Source organism: Lepidochelys kempii, chromosome 5 (genome assembly GCF_965140285.1).
Source record: "Lepidochelys kempii isolate rLepKem1 chromosome 5, rLepKem1.hap1, whole genome shotgun sequence".
Taxonomy (NCBI): domain Eukaryota; kingdom Metazoa; phylum Chordata; order Testudines; family Cheloniidae; genus Lepidochelys; species Lepidochelys kempii.
Window position 1 is genome coordinate 122,433,579 of NC_136384.1, and position 16,343 is coordinate 122,449,921.

Consider the following 16,343-nt stretch of genomic DNA (forward strand, 5'->3'; position numbering starts at 1 on the left):
TCTTTTGCAGTGTATTAGTCCAGAATGACCCAGTATTTTGGCCTCACAGCAGCCCAACGTGGGTTCACCCACCCTACTCTGTGCTTGTTCAACGCAACAGGAAACAACAGCCCCTTATTGCAGTCTTTTTAACTTCGCAGTAGCCTGGTAGTGTGGAGGCAGAGTATTAGGGGGAAGTGGAGGAGCAGGGGCAATTAGAAAGGAGGCAACCCTATTCTGAATAGGGAGCCTTTCATCATCCACCACTAGTAATTTTGGCCTGGCAAGAGATTTCATGCCACAGCTCTCTGTTTATAAAGTTTTATAAACAGCTCTCTCTGTTTATAAAGTGATTCCAATTCCAACACTTCTAGGATTGTGATTTTGTTGCTTGTTAATGTTGAGGAGACCAAATTCTGATTTCTAATTGGTTTTAAAACCTAATACTTGAGGTAACTGAAAAGTGAACTTTGTTTCAAACTCTTCCAACATACACAAGTTTTTTGGGTAGAGACTGTAGTAAGAGCTTTTATTCATCTTTGATATTGGAAGATATTTCTGAAACACAACCCAGCTATGCCAGGGGTACAGTAAGAACACTTTCAAGCCTATATACAGTCCTGAAAATGATGCTGGAAAGCAATTGTGACCTGCTAAATAGCTTTGGGAACAGTCTTGAAAAGGGACTTGCTGAGAAACATGCCAGGGGTTTACTGTCTGTGTCTGCAGGAACTTTGAGCTCTCTTGACCTCACTCCATTCAAAGGTGGTGGTGGGGGTGGGGGCAGGGGAGTTGAATATTTGTGCCAACACAAGACTGCTTTCCTATATTTATTATTTGTGATGTAACATTGCATCACGAGCTGCATTTGTGGAACAGTAACACATCATAAAGTCGAAGAAGCCTATTTCACTGCATATGTACTAAACTGAGAGCAGCTGTCTTTGATCGGATGAAGTGAGCTGTAGCTCACGAAAGCTTATGCTCAAATAAATTGGTTAGTCTCTAAGGTGCAACAAGTCCTCCTTTTCTTTTTGCGAATACAGACTAACACGGCTGTTACTCTGAAACCTCTCTTTGCTCTGAAACTTCTAAAGCACAGAAACAAGTCTTTAAAGAAAATCCTGCTGATGCTGCTCCTCAAATACAGTAAATTTAGGCTTGATGCTGTACTTGGATCTGTGCAGACAGATCCTTACACCCATGCGGATCCAACTGTAGGATCAAGTAACCAGTATTAGCAGCATGTACATCTACAGCAAACACAGAAAGAAAAATAAATATGCTGCATCGATGTAGCAGAAATTTATAAATGTCTGTTCTTTTAGAGACTTTCTAAATTACAGGTTAACCAATTTTTTCCCAAGCTCCATTAAATCTTTAAAAAACCTTCATTATAAATCAATATGCATCTCATTAGAACAAATTGGAAGGGGTTTGACTAATGACTTCCATTTAATTGCCATAACTGGTCCAAGAAAATTAACAGTGCACCAGAATAGTATCAACTTACCAAATGTTATTAATACCCCTCCTTTAATTTTAATAAAGTGACTTGTGAAAATTACTTTGAAAAAAATTACCAAATTAGGTTTAATCATTTTTCTTACTCAGTATAAAATGTCACATTCACTGGATAAGGATGATTACACCTGAGAATGATTGCTCAATAGGCTTCAGACGCAGGTAAAATGTAATATATTACAAAGTCAGGGTCCCACTTACAAATGCCTCTGGGTAGCACTCAGAGGGATTTTTATTGATCTAGTTCAGAAGTGTCAGATTAATGGAATTCTTCTGTCTGTAAAATGATCAAGAACCATGCTGGAACAAAGACTCCAATCCTACATTGCATATAGTCCCATTGACTATTGTTGACTTCAGTGTGACTCCGTATTCACAGTGCATAAAGTTAAGCTCATCTATCTCCGCTACTTATATGCCCCTATTATCATAGTACTGAGTGCCACATGTTCTCTGGTAAGGAGGGAAATGCAATTATCCCCATTTTACAGACTGGGAACTGAGGACCAGTGATTTCACCAAACTCATTTTCATGGAGGTTTTTAAAATTAAAACTGTTATGAACATTTTCATTAAATGCAAAAACTGATGCAAATGTTGTGGAAAGAAAAAAGCATCTTTTTCATGCCTGCAATGTGAAAAGTTTGAAATTTCAAAATTATTTTGGAGAAAGATTTTTCTCTCTCTTTTTTCTATAAAAAAGCAGTTCTAGTCAGTCTTGTAGGTTTCAAGCACAGAAATCAGCCCTTTCCAGGGTTACCTTTAAAAAAAACAACAACAACTTTGCAGCAGACTCAGTTTTACAAGCTAAAACAGAAGGGTCAGATGTCAAAGAACCTTTTGTGGATGGAGTTCCCTTTGATTCAATTCAAAACACTTAGGCTATAAAAGTCACCCAGTGGGATCAGCCTTTCTCTTGGCTTTCTCCTCGAGCCCATTTCATTAGGGAAGGATGTACTTGCTTTCCTACCACACGGATATCCAGGAAAGTTAAATTAGTTAAGCCACATTAAACCCCTATGTGCACACACTCATTCAGAATTAAAAAGGCCATAGTTTGATTTGTCTTAAAATCACTTTCAAAATGAATTATGCTAAACCCAGGTAAGGCCACTTAAATTCTCGACAGTATTCACACAGAGATTTAATGCATTTTAACTAATCCACTTCAAATTCACACCTTTACTTAATTCACATTAATTTTCCTGGATGTTGCCATGTAGACAAACTCTTAGCGAGTTCCAGGCAAACCACAGCTTCCTTCCCCCACCCCCACCATTAGAGCAGAAGGAAAGAATGGGGCGGCAGGGCCATCATAGGCCTAAGCATTGGGCCTAGGGTGTTTCTTACCCATAAGGATTCCCGCTTAGGGGCAGATCCTCAAATGGAGTAAAGAGACTTTAATGGAACAATGAGTCACCATGATGAGGATCCGCCCCTTAGATTCCTTAAGAGCCTGTACACCCTGCTACACTGAGCAATTTACACAAAAGGGCTACTTCAGTACATGCTGCTTTCTGACAGTCAATAGAAATGGATTTCCAGGGAGGGTTCTACAGAATAGCACCATCACTGGAGAACTAGGTTTTATTAATGTGTTATTTTCTTTCTGACCAAAGCAATGGTTGATGGGAGGAAAGGGAGCAGGTTGAGGGCTATCAAAACCTGACACAGGAAAGGACGACAGTCTGGCTATGGCAAGAGAAGGGGGGAGCATGCCCGAAGCATCATGCACTAGCCATCTGTGTCCTAACAAACACTGCCCTGTTATTCTATTTGGTTTGTTTAATAAGCCATTCATTTAACTACGAATTGGCTCCTCTGAGGATTGTTACAAAAGGGTAACCAGGAAACCGCACACATAGCTTAATATATAACCCATACGGGTCAAAGAGTTTCATTTCCATTTAGTAGCCTTTGTGCTTTCATATAAAACTCATATGGGCCAAGTGGCTGAAGTTTCATTAAGAACTTTTAGTGATTTCATGGAAAGGCTTAAAACGGTGACATGTAGAAAAGTTATCAGTTGCAGAAAGCAGTAGAACCTGACAATTTACCTCATGATCCAGCCCTGTATCTCCTATCTCACAGCGACTCCACACGTGAATGGGCAACTTTAGACACGAAAGATCAAGTGTAAATTGTCACAGTTAACTGCCAATTGTACTTCACTGTTTTTAATATTGCACTCAGCCAACATATAACATGATGCTCCAAAGATGATGCCACCAATTGATGGGGGGGGGAGGTCGCAAGGCTATTGTGTGTGTGTGTGTGGGGGGGTCACAGTATTGCCACCTTTACTTCTGCGCTGTTGCTGGCAGTGCTGCAGCCTTCAGGGCTGGGCAGCCAGCCAGCGTCTGCCGCTCTCCAGCTGCTCAACTCCAAAGGCAGCACAGAAGTAAAGGTGGCAATACTGTGACCCCCCCCAACCCCTTTTTGGGTTGGGACCCCCAGTTTGAGAAATGCTGGTCTCCCTCGTGAAATCTGTATAGTGTAGGGTAAAAGTACACAAAAGACCAGATTGTTTTCTTTGGAAACGTTTGGCCATCTTGATAAACTGTTCTTGCTCTAGGACTAATTCCATTCCATTTTTTTCTTCTCTAACAGAGGAAGGACAACAGACCCATACCCTGCCACAGAGTCTAATTTGGGTCAGCAATGGTTTCCTCCTTTCAAATATTTAATTTCCTTTCCTTCATCTGATTAAACAAGCAAATACCAAAGTGGATTCAGATCTGACTTTACTCAGGTGTTAGTGGTGTGTATGAGACAACCGGGTCACTTGACTTCCTGGAGAGAACCCAAATAAAAGCGCAACAAATTGTACTCTTATAACCAACAAAGTGGAACTGTTTTCCTTCAAGTTCTCATTCTTTATTTTAAAAGGAAGGTTTGTTTTTATATTCTGACAATTTAGTGTACTCTGATCAAGTTCCCATGCTGTGTTCTGAATTACATCTTGTGTTTCTATATTAAGGGATAGCATTCCTGGTTTATAAATTGCCATCTTTGTGATGTAATTATATTATGTGACTTATTATTTGAATAAAACAGAAATAAACACTAGTACTAATAGGTGTTTGAACTCTTTTGTAAAAAATGCTCAAATTTAATTCTAGTTGAAACTGGTTAAAAAAGCCAAATTACTATTTTTTTTAAACAGGAAATATTTTTAAAAGTGGTTGTTTTTTCAAAATCACCCTTAAAATGTTTTCATTTTCCTCCCAGAAAAACTGAAAATGAATTTTGTTGTTGTTTCTGAAAAATGTTTACCAAAACCCAAAAATGATTACTAAAAGCATACATTTTCAGTGTCTGATTTTTCTCTCACACAGAAAAAAAATCAGACAAAATGAAATTTTTACATAAAAGTTTCTGTTCTCGTTAAAAAGCCATTTGAAAAAAAAAATTGACCAGTTCTATTTAATTCAACTGACCTGAAAGTGAACACACCAGCTCCACAAATCCCTGAGCAAAAACTTTGGATTCTAAATTACAATAAACGTGAGGCCAGAGCCTATATGGCTGGGACTTTTACCACTGACATTAATGGAAACAGAACTGACCCTTATTTTGTAAAGCCTTGATATATTCAAATAATGTCCCAATATCATAGAATCATAGAACTGAAAGGGACCTCGAGAGGTCATTTAGTCCAGTCCCCTGCACTCAAGACAGGAATAAGTATTATCTAGACCATCCCTGACAGGTGTTTATCCAACCTGCTCTTAAAAATCCCCAACGATGGAGATTTCACAACCTCCCTGGGCAATTTATTCCAGTGCTTACCCACCCTGAAAGTTAGGAAGCTTTTCCTAATGTCCAACCTAAACCACCCTTGCTGCAATTTAAGCCCAGTGCTTCTTGTCCTATCCTCAGAGGTTAAGAAATTTTTTTTTCTCCCTCCTCCTTGTAACAATGTTTTATGTACTTGAAAACTGTCATCATGTCCCCTCTCAGTCTTCTCTTCTCCAGATTAAACAAACCCAACTTTTTCAACCTTCCCTCATAGGTCATGTTTTCTAGACCTTTAATCATTTCTGTTGCTCTTCTCTGGACTTTCTCCAATTTGGCCACATCTTTCCTGATATGTGGTGCCCAGAACTGGACATAATACTCCAGTTGAGGCCTAATCAGTGTGGAGTAGAGTGGAAGAATTACTTCTCGTGTCTTGCTTACAACACTCCTGCTAATACATCCCAGAATGATGTTTCCTTTTTTTGCAACAGTGTTACACTGTTGACTCATATTTAGCTTATGGTCCACTATGACCCCCAGATCCCTTTCCGCAGTACTCCTTCCTAGGCAGTCGTTTCCCATTTTGTATGTGTGCAACTGATCGTTCCTTCCTCAGTGGAGTACTTGTCATTTGTCCTTATTGAATTTCATCCTGTTTACTTCAGACCATTTCTCCAGTTTGTCCACATCATTTTGAATTTTAATCCTATCCTCCAAAGCACTTGCAACCCTCCCATCTTGGTATCGTCCGCAAACAATATAACCGACCCCAAGCATTCAAAGTTCAAGTTGCAGGCACCTAAAAATCATGAGATTAAAAAAAAAAAATAAAAAAGTAAGGGTTCCAGTGACTCTTGTATGGTTGTCAATTGGGGCTTGGTCCTATGTTCATTAGAGTCAATAACAAAGATCCCATAGACACTAATGGTGCAGGATCAAGGCCAGGAGAACGGTCACAGCCAGGAAAACAAATCTGTGCAAAACAAAAACTGTCCAGATTACATTGCTTGCAGTAAAGGTTTCAGTCCAGAATAAAGACCTATACCCTAATTCTGCGAACACTTATTCACATGCTTAACTGTACTCACTGGATTAAAATTAAGTGTGTGTGTAAGTATTTGGAAGATCAGGCTCAGGCTTCAGCAAAATCAGGCATACTGCTTGACTTTTGGTGGAATCAGGCACACCGCAGACTATCACACAAGACTACTAAAATGATCTAAAAAACCATCTTCAGTGACTTGCTGACATATACTGTCACTTGCCACATTTACACAGAGGTGACATGATTAAAAGGGTCACACAGGAAGGGCATAAATCACTGAAGATAATTATCAGAGAAGCTCAGCTCCAGAACCCATATTCTCCAGAGTTCAGGGGTGTTTGGGTTTGGGGTTTTGGCAGTCCTGTCTTCAGTAATTATTGTAAGAAGTCCATTCTGGAGAAATCTAGGAAAGGATATATAGCCCTTCACCCAATATGGAAATACTTAACCAGTAATGAAGTTCACTTCAACTAAGCAACTTCATGTAGCAGATCAAGTTTAATGATGGCCAAGTGTATCGGAAACAGAATGGGTAATCAGGAATCCTGAGTTCTATTCCTAGCAGTTCCTCAGCAGGTGAAAATTGGTACAGCTCCATTGACCTCAAAGGAGGTATACCTATTTATACCACCGTAGGATTGAATGCAAAGTATCCTGAGCTTTAGTCAAGGCTCTTTGTATATCCTCACTTTTTTAAAAAGAATGTCGGTCAAAACAACTTCCTAAGGGAAGGGATGGATTCTCCATCACTTGAAGTCCTTAAATCAAGATCGGATGTCCTTCTAAAAGAAAGATAAGTTCTGGTTGAGCTAGAGTGTATTAAGCGTGATACAAGAATCCCTCAGCAAAATTTCATGACCTCCATTATGCAAGAGATCAGACAAAACAGTCCCTTCTGGCTTTAAAAATATGAGAATCGATTAAATTGGACATGTTATAATAATTAACAGTGGTAATGTTTATGCATTTATTGTTTGTATAGCCCCAAACAGAATCAGGAGTGACACTGGGCACGGGAAGGTAACACGTTGAAATGTCAGATGTAAAAGGGCACTTACAGTAGTTCATGGCTACACAGTACCTGCTGAAGAGGAGTTCGTCGGATATGAAGGTGTGAACACCTGTACAAAGTAGAGCTTATCTATGAATGGCTGGCAAAGACAATGCAACTAAAGTACAACATTCTGTATGGACCGAGCCCAAACCCTGCCCTCTCAACCCAGCAATATAGTCATTAAATTAGAGTAAAAACCTTTTGGGGGTTTGCCTTTCTCTTTAACCACACAACCATCAGCCTAAACTTATTCCTTAGCTGGGCTTATTCTGAGAGTTTTTCTCAGTCCCTAGTTCCTCTCCCCAGAGAGACCTTTGACCCCTCCTATTTTCTGTGGGGAGTTAGCAAGATCTACCTGCCCCTAGGAGTCTACACTAGAAAAATGAGTACTCATATTCTGGCAATGGCATAGCTGCACCTGGTGCTAAGCCTCTACCGTGTCTTGGAAAACAGAGCTGCTGTCATGACGTCGTGATAAAAATACCTGATCTCTGTCTATCTGCTAGCACGTATGTTGTTTCTACAATGGGTGTAATTGCATTGTTGCTGGCCATTGCTGGAATATGGGTGCCTATTTACCTAATATGCAAGATGTGAGTCTGTAGAAATGACTCTCTATCCTCATGCAGGGTTCTAGCACCTGAGAACACCAGAGACATACATTCCTATGCCAGCTCCAACTTCCTGCCTTTGTTACAAATACCAAATACTCTCCGTCCTTGAGTATATGGGATGACAGACGAGTAGATGCTTTCCCCTGCAGTAGAGATGATCTTCGAAAATGCCAAATCATACGTCTACATGTCCTTCCTGCTGCAACACAAAGATACAGGAGAAAAGAATAACGTCCTCCCAACCTTTCAGCACAGTGGAACACTCAGTGGCTTCAGTCACATCACAATGCTGCATTTGCCCTTAACTGTGCATTTCCTAACATGTGTTTATGTTAGTCTTTTTCTGACTTGGTTTTCTTCAGTGGGATGAGAATTTGAGATTTATTAATTTTACAAACTATATGGGGGTCCACAAAATTTGTAAGAGCTTACAAAGATCCTTTTTTCTTTTCCTGTATTCTAAATCCATGCTGTTTCCCAATGGTAATTCAATTTAAAAAACAGATATTTCTCTATTTAAAGGGAAGCCTATGTTATAAATTAAGGATAGAAAAACTTCCCCATCTGCACATGCCTCCCAAAGCCAGGCCGCTACAAGCAGTTCCACTTTTTAAGGCCTAGATAAATATTGAGTTACCTCTTATTCATTGGAATAGTCTCACTGCCTAAAAGTCAGTAAATCACTTATGTTTACTCCCACACATCGTATTAGTGAGGCTTCTGCTTTGGCCGAGATGCACGGCTGCAGTTAGAACAGTTTCATAAATATCTATATATTTTCTCTCTCCCCCAGATGGGGATGGATATGGAGAAAATGCACACATATATACACACACAAGTTTTGAATGGAATTTAAGCCTTATCTAGGTTATCGAGCTCCAGAGGCATGGTAAACAATTGAAAGAAAACTTGTACATGATTTAACACTCTGAGCATAGAACTGGGGGTCAGGAAGCTCTCAACTATTATTCATTGACTCTCTCTGTTGCTTTGGGCAAAGGACAACCCTTCTCTCTCATCCTCAGTTTACCCATCTGTGAAATGGGGACAGTAATATTGACCTACCTCAGTCATATTATGAAGATTGATTAAATAATATGTGTGAATCACTTCAAAGATGAAAAATGCTATTGAGTACTAAGTATAATTATCGTGCCAGCACTTTCCCTCATCTTATATTTTAGATGATTGTATACCAGTGACTGTTGCAAGATTTCTGCTTTAAATCAGTGCAGAATAGCCACTGGGCCAATGGGGCCCGTGACAGGGGGCCCTGCAAAAATGGGCACTCCCACACCCTGACCCTCTCCACCCGCCCAGTGCTGCTGCCAGCAAGTGGGGTCAGGGTGTCAGGACTGCCAGGTGGGTGGAGCAAGGCAAGTCCCCATGCCCCAACCCCTGGTAGGAGCACCAGGCGGATGGGATGGGGCAAGCCCCTGCGCCCTGACCCTGCTCCATGGCAGGAGAATCGGGGGCGGGGGGGGGAGGGGGGAGGAACTGCAGGCGGAAGGGGTTAGGAGGGACTCCCACTTGCTCCGGCCCAGGGCCCCACAAAACCATAATCCACCTCTGCTTTAAATACACTTTCAGCTTGTGAACAATATTCACATAGGAATGAAAATTACAAAAATTCATGAGGAATTTTGGCATGGTTATTGTGCTAAGAAGCCAGCCTTGGATTCCACTTTGATCTCTTGCCCTAAATACAGCAAAAATCTAGGGATGCTGTTCTGTATTTACCTATTGTGGATAGTTCTCTGAAAACATCCACTCAATGTGCAGTGGCAGTCAAAAAAGCTAATAATGCTAGTAACCATTAAGAAAGGGATGGATAAGAAGACAGAAAATATCATAATACCACTATATAAATCCATGGTACACCCTCACCTTGAATACCATGTGCAGTTCTGGTTGCCGCATTTCAGAAAAGATGTATTAGAAATGGAAAAGGTGGAGACCAGGGCAATAAAAATGATTGGGATATGGAACAGCTTCCATCTGAGGAGAGATTAAAAAGACTTGGATTGTTCAGCTTGGAAAAGAGACGACTAAGGGAGGGATATGAGAGAGGTCTATAAAATCATTTAATGGCATGGAGAAAATGAATAAGGAAGTGTTATTTACTCCTTCACATAACACAAGAACTAGGGGTCACCCAATGAAATCAAGAGGCAGCGGGTTTAAAACAAACAAAAGAAAGAACTACTTCATACAGTACACAGTCAACTTAGAACTTGTTGCCAGGGGATGTTGTGAAGGCCAAAACTATAACTGATTAAAAAAAGAACTAGATAAATTCATGGAGGATAGGTCCATCAATGGCTATTAGCCAAGATGGTTAGGGATGTGACCCCATGATCTGGCCTCTGACAGCCTCTGACTGTCAGTGCTGGGATTGACCGACAGGGGATGGATCACTGGATAAGTGCCCTGTTTTGTTCATTCCCTCTGAAGCACCTGGCAGTGGCCAGTGTCAGAAGACAGGATACTGGGTTAGATGGACCATTGGTCTGACCCAGTATGGCCATTCTTATGTATCAATGGATATCACTCTCACCTCACTGAGTGGGTAAGATTTATATACAGTGTGGTTATTGCTGCTAATGAATGGGAGTTACATCAGTAAATACTCATCCACCAATATGCCTTCAGTCTCTGGAGGTCAGGGGCTGATGTCCCACTGCTTGATTAATTTCAAGGTAGACTGAGCAAAGCACTCAAGAATATTTCTGAGTCCTTAACCCTGCATCTCAAACCCAGTAGAGTTTTCCATTTCTGATTTCCATGCAATGGGACATTACTCCATTAAACATCTAGCAAGATAAAAAATCATATACAGTCAGTTACCTATGTATCTAAAATCTGTGTTTCAAAACGAACTCTGGTATTCCTCTTCTTGTCTTTGCAGTCTGCCAAACCGGTGATTCCTACTGTCGTTTAAAGGACCTGTTTGTCAGATGAATAAAGTAAAACAACACTGATTTTCCACAGCTCTTCTCCGCTCACAAGAGGTTATAAAGTATTCACATACTTACAAGAATATCTCTGCAGCATACGGAGAAACAGAAATTATTCATGATAATAAATCAACCATGACTACATACCCATTCCAACAAACTGAACAGACACATTAATTCAGGGTAACAACTCTTATACTACTTGAAACTTGTTTTTTAATTTTAAAAAAGTGACCTTCAAAGAATTTGTTTTAAAGATGTATTTGAGCCATTTTTTAATTCTTTATAGACCTGAAAGGTTTGTGTTTTGCTTTTAAAAGATTTGGTTTCCTCCTGTTTTTTTTTTTAAAACCTTCTAATGATCAGGAATATCAACTCGGATATTCCTTGGTTTTGATAGAAGCCTTTTTGGAGTCTCAGACATGGTTAGCATGAGATCTCACAGCTTAACCGAAAGGGTAGAAGTTTAAATATTAAACAAAGATTTCCTTTCTCCCATATCTTCTTTGGACATTGGAAGTAAACAGACGTTAACAAAAGCAAACACAAAACAAAGAGTTGTACAGTCTTCCTAAAAACCTCTCTTCTCTAAACTGATGAGCTTTTACTCTCTTGGGCGATCCCATTTTCATTAGCCCGCCACTTGTGGTAGAAATTTCTATAGCAGATTACGCCTGATTTTCTAACAAAAAAATCAAGCAAAAAGGTTTTGATCTGGGCATAATCCCAACTTTTTGTTTCCTTTGTAGGTCACCTTTAAATCCTATCAATCATTGTTTTAGAGGAACACAGCACATTTGTACTGGGATCTTAAGCTGGGTGACTGGGCAACAAAATGGAAATGGGCAAATGGGATGGATCACTTGATGATTACCTGTTCTGTTCATTCCCTCTGGGGTACCTGGCATTACTGACTGTCAGAAGACAGGATACTGGGCTAGATGGACCTTTGGTCTGACCCAGTATGGCTGTTCTTATGTTCTTACCCTATTCCTGGTGATCTTCTTTGCATTTATCAACATCTATGGGATGAAGCTTTGTCAGAAAGTGACAGTCAGTCAGGAATAAGAAAGAGAAAATGTTACAGGAGTTAAGTGTACTTACCAGCTGGAAGAGAGAAGAAATGCAGCAAGCAGCAACCAGATGCAAAATGGCTGCTTTAGGGCTGCTGCTGTGTTAGTGGGCCTAATTTAAAGGGCCAACTCCAGAACGGCATGCTGCAGAAAAGTTTATATGGGAGAACAACCCTAAATCGGGCAGAGAGTTTGTCTACATGGGGACCTGAGTGAGAAAATTAATCCAAATGAACTAAAATAGTGAGTTAGCCCTGGTCTACACTGGGAGTTTAGGTCGAATTTAGCAGTGTTACCTCGATTTAACCCTGCATCCGTCCACATGTCGAAGCCCTTTTTTTCGACTTAAAGGGCTCTTAAAATCGATTTCCTTACTCCATCCCCAACAAGGGGATTAGCGCTGAAATCGGCCTTGCCAGGTCGAATTTGGGGTAGTGTGGATGCAATTAGATGGTATTGGCCTCCGGGAGCTATCCCAGAGTGCTCCATTGTGACCGCTCTGGATAGCACTCTCAAGTCAGATGCACTGGCCAGGTAGACAGGAAAAGGCCCGCGAACTTTTGAATTTCATTTCCTGTTTGGTCAGCGTGGCAAGCTGCAGGTGAGTGCAGAGCTCATCAGCAGAGGTGACCATGATGGAGTCCCAGAATCGCAAAAGAGCTCCAGCATGGACTGAACGGGAGGTACAGGATCTGATCGCTGTATTGGGAGAGAAATCTGTGCTATCAGAACTCCGTTCCAGTTTTCGAAATGCCAAAATTTTTGTCAAAATCTCCCAGGACATGAAGGACAGAGGCCAAAACTGGGACCTGAAGCAGTGCCGCATGAAACTTAAGGAGCTAAGGCAAGCCTACCAGAAAACCAGAGAAGCGAACGGCCGCTCCGGGTCAGAGCCCTAAACATGCCGCTTCTATGATGAGCTGCATGCCATTTTAGGGGGTTCAGCCACCACTACCCCAACCGTGTGCTTTGACTCCTTCAATGGAGTGGAAGGCAACATGGAAGCAAGCTTGGGGAACGAGGAAGGATGATGATGATGATGAGGTTGTAGATAGCTCACAGCAAGCAAGCAAGCGGAGAAACCGGTTTTCCTGACAGCCAGGAACTGTTTCTCACCCTGGACCTGGAGCCAGTACCCCCCAGACTCACCCAAGGCTGCCTCCCAGACCCGCCAGGCAGAGAAGGGACCTCTGGTGAGTGTACCTTTTTAAATAGTATACATGGTTTAAAAGCAACTGTGTTTAATGATTAATGTTCCCTGGCATTCACGGCCAGTACAGTTACTGGAAGAGACTGTTAACATGTCTGGGGATGGAGCGGAAATCCTCCAGGGACATCTCCATAAAGCTCTCCTGAATGTACTCCCAAAGCCTTTGCAAAAGGTTTTGGTGGGAGAGGGGCAGCCTTATTTCGTCCACCATGGTAGGACATTTTACCACGCCAGACCAGTAGCACGTACTCAGGAATCATTGCAGAACAAAGCATTGCAGTGTATGTTTGCTGGCATTCAAACATCCGTTCTTTATCTCTGTGTTATCCTCAGGAGAGTGATATCATTCATGGTCACCTGGTTGAAATAGGGTGCTTTTCTTAAGGGGACATTCAGAGGTGCCCGTTCCTGCTGGGCTGTTTGCCTGTGGCTGAACAGAAACGTTCCCCGCTGTTAGCCATGGGGAGGAGGGAGGGGTTAGCTACACAGTGGGGGGAGGCAAAATGCGACCTTGTAACGAAAGCACATGTGCTATGTATGTAATGTTAACAGCAAGGTTTAGAGTGAAAGAGTGTACCCATTGTTCTATAAAATGTGTCTTTTTAAATACCTCTGTCCCTTTTTTACCTCCACCAGCTGCATGTGTTTCAAGGATCACAGGATCTTCCTTCCCGGAGGCTAGCGAAGATCAGAAGGCGAAAAAAATGCACTTGTGATGAAATGTTCTCGGACCTCATGCTGTCCTCCCACACTGACAGAGCACAGATGAATGCGTGGAGGCAGACAATGTCAGAGTGCAGGAAAGCACAAAATGACCGGGAGGAGAGGTGGCGGGCTGAGGAGAGTAAGTGGTGGGCTGAAGAGAGGGCTGAAGCTGACAGGTGGCGGCAGCATGATGAGAGGAGGCAGGATTCAAGGCTGAGGCTGCTGCAGAATCAAACTATTACACTCCAGCGTATAGCTGAGTTGCAGGAAAGACAGCTGGAGCACAGACCGCCGCTACAGCCCCTGTGTAACCAACCACCCTCCTCCCCAAGTTCCATAGCCTCCTCACCCAGACGCCCAAGAACGCGGTGTGGGGGCCTCCAGCCACTGCACCCCAGAAGATTGCCCAAGCAACAGAAGGCTGGCATTCACTAAGTTTTAAAGGTTTAAACTTTTAAAGTGCTGTGTGGCCTTGTCCTTCCCTCCTCCACCACCCCACCTGGTGCTTCCCTCCTCCACCACCCTTCCCGGTGCTACCTTGGCAGTTATCCCACTATTTGTGTGACGACTTAATAAAGAATGCATGAATGTGAAACAACAATGACTTTATTGCCTCTGCAAGCGGTGATCGAAGGGGGGAGGGGAAGGTGTTTAGTTTACAGGGAAGTAGAGTGAACCAAGGGCGGGGTAGGGATTCATCAAGGAGAAACAAACAGAAGTTTCACACCGTAGCCTGGTCAGTCATGAAACTGGTTTTCAAAGCTTCTCTGATGCGTACCGCGCCCTCCTGTGCTCTTTTAACCACCCCGGTTTCTGGATGTGCATAACCAGCGGTCAGGCGATTTGCCTCAACCTCCCATCCGCCATAAACATCTCCCGCTTACTCTCACAGATATTGTGGAGCGCACAGCAAGCAGTAATAACAGTGGGAATATTGGTTTCGCTGAGGTCTAAGCGAGTCAGTAAACTGCGCCAGCGCGCCTTTAAACGTCCAAATGCACATTCTACCACCATTCTGCACTTGCTCAGCCTGTAGTTGATCAGCTCCTGACTATTGTCCAGGCTGCCTGTGTACGGCTTCATGAGCCATGGCATTAAGGGGTAGGCTGGGTCCCCAAGGATACATATAGGCATTTCAACATCCCCAACAGTTATTTTCTGGTCTGGGAATAAAGTCCCTTCCTGCAGCTTTTGAAACAGACCAGAGTTCCTGAAGATGCGAGCGTCATGTACCTTTCCCGGCCATCCCACGTTGATGTTGGTGAAACGTCCCTTGTGATCCACCAGTGCTTGCAGCAGTATTGAAAAGTACCCCTTGCGGTTTATATACTCACCGGCTTGGTGCTCCGGTGCCAAGATAGAGATATGGGTTCAGTCTATGGCCCCACCACAGTTAGGGAATCCCATTGCAGCAAAGCCATCCACTATGACCTGCACATTTCCCAGGGTCACTACCCTTGATATCAGCAGATCTTTGATCGTGTTGGCTACTTGCTTCACAGCAGCCCCCACAGTAGATTTGCCCACTCCAAATTGATTCCCGACTGACCGGTAGCTGTCTGGCGTTGCAAGCTTCCACATGGCTATTGCCACTCGCTTCTCAACTGTGAAGGCTGCTCTCATCTTGGTATTCTTGCACCTCAGGGTAGGGGAAAGCAAGTCACAAAGTTCCATGAAAGTGCCCTTACGCATGCGAAAATTTCGCAGCCACTGGGAATCGTCCCAGACTGCAACACTATGTGGTCCCACCAGTCTGTGCTTGTTTCCTGAGCCCAGAATCGGCGTTCCACAGCATGAACCTGCCCCATTAGCACCATGATGCGGGCATTGCCAGGGCCCAAGCTTTGAGAGAAGTCTGTGTCCATGTCCTCATCACTTAGAGCATTTTGTGTGGGGACACACACAATCGACTATAAAAAACCAATTTCTAAAAAACCAACTTCTATAAATTTGACCTAATTTCGTAGTGTAGACATACCCGTAGTTAATTGATTAAGGCAACTTTAATTCTGAATAAGAGCATCCACAATGGGGATTAATGCAATTGAACTAATCCACTTTAAATTCACACCTTCAATTAATTGGATTAATTTTCTTGAGTACCCTTTGGAGGCATACACTGAAGCTATATCTACACTGTGCATCTTACAATGGTGCGACTTTGCTCTATAGCTGCGGTGTTGTAAGGGACGCAATGTAGCCGCTCTTCATCACCAGAGAGAGCTCTCCCGAGGACAAAATAAAACCACCCCCAACGAGGAGCAGTAGCTTCATCACTAGGAGAGCATCTCCCCCTGACGAAGCACTGCCCACATTGGCACTTTTCGTTGTTATACTTTTGTTGTTCAGGGGGAGTGTTTGTTTCACACCCCGAAGTGACAAAAGTTTTAACGACGAAAGTGCAATAGACATAGCCTAAGAGCTTGGGGGGGGGTGTCACA

At 42.5% G+C, this 16,343-nt stretch overlaps 1 long non-coding RNA gene across 3 annotated transcripts in view; it reads right to left on the bottom strand.

Annotated features, from left to right (window-relative positions):
• The window catches only part of LOC144930540 (uncharacterized), an 89,498-nt gene that overhangs the window by 54,904 nt on the left and 18,251 nt on the right, over positions 1–16,343 (bottom strand). For 2 of the 3 annotated variants that reach the window (XR_013635752.1, XR_013635750.1), the window contains exons 2-4: positions 10,805–10,903; positions 9,845–9,955; positions 7,923–8,153 (exon numbers count right to left, since the gene is read on the bottom strand). This is a non-coding gene — a long non-coding RNA (uncharacterized LOC144930540). Of the gene's footprint in view, positions 1–7,922; positions 8,157–9,844; positions 9,956–10,804; positions 10,904–16,343 lie in introns of all 3 variants that reach the window. The other variant, XR_013635751.1, reaches the window with a different exon arrangement.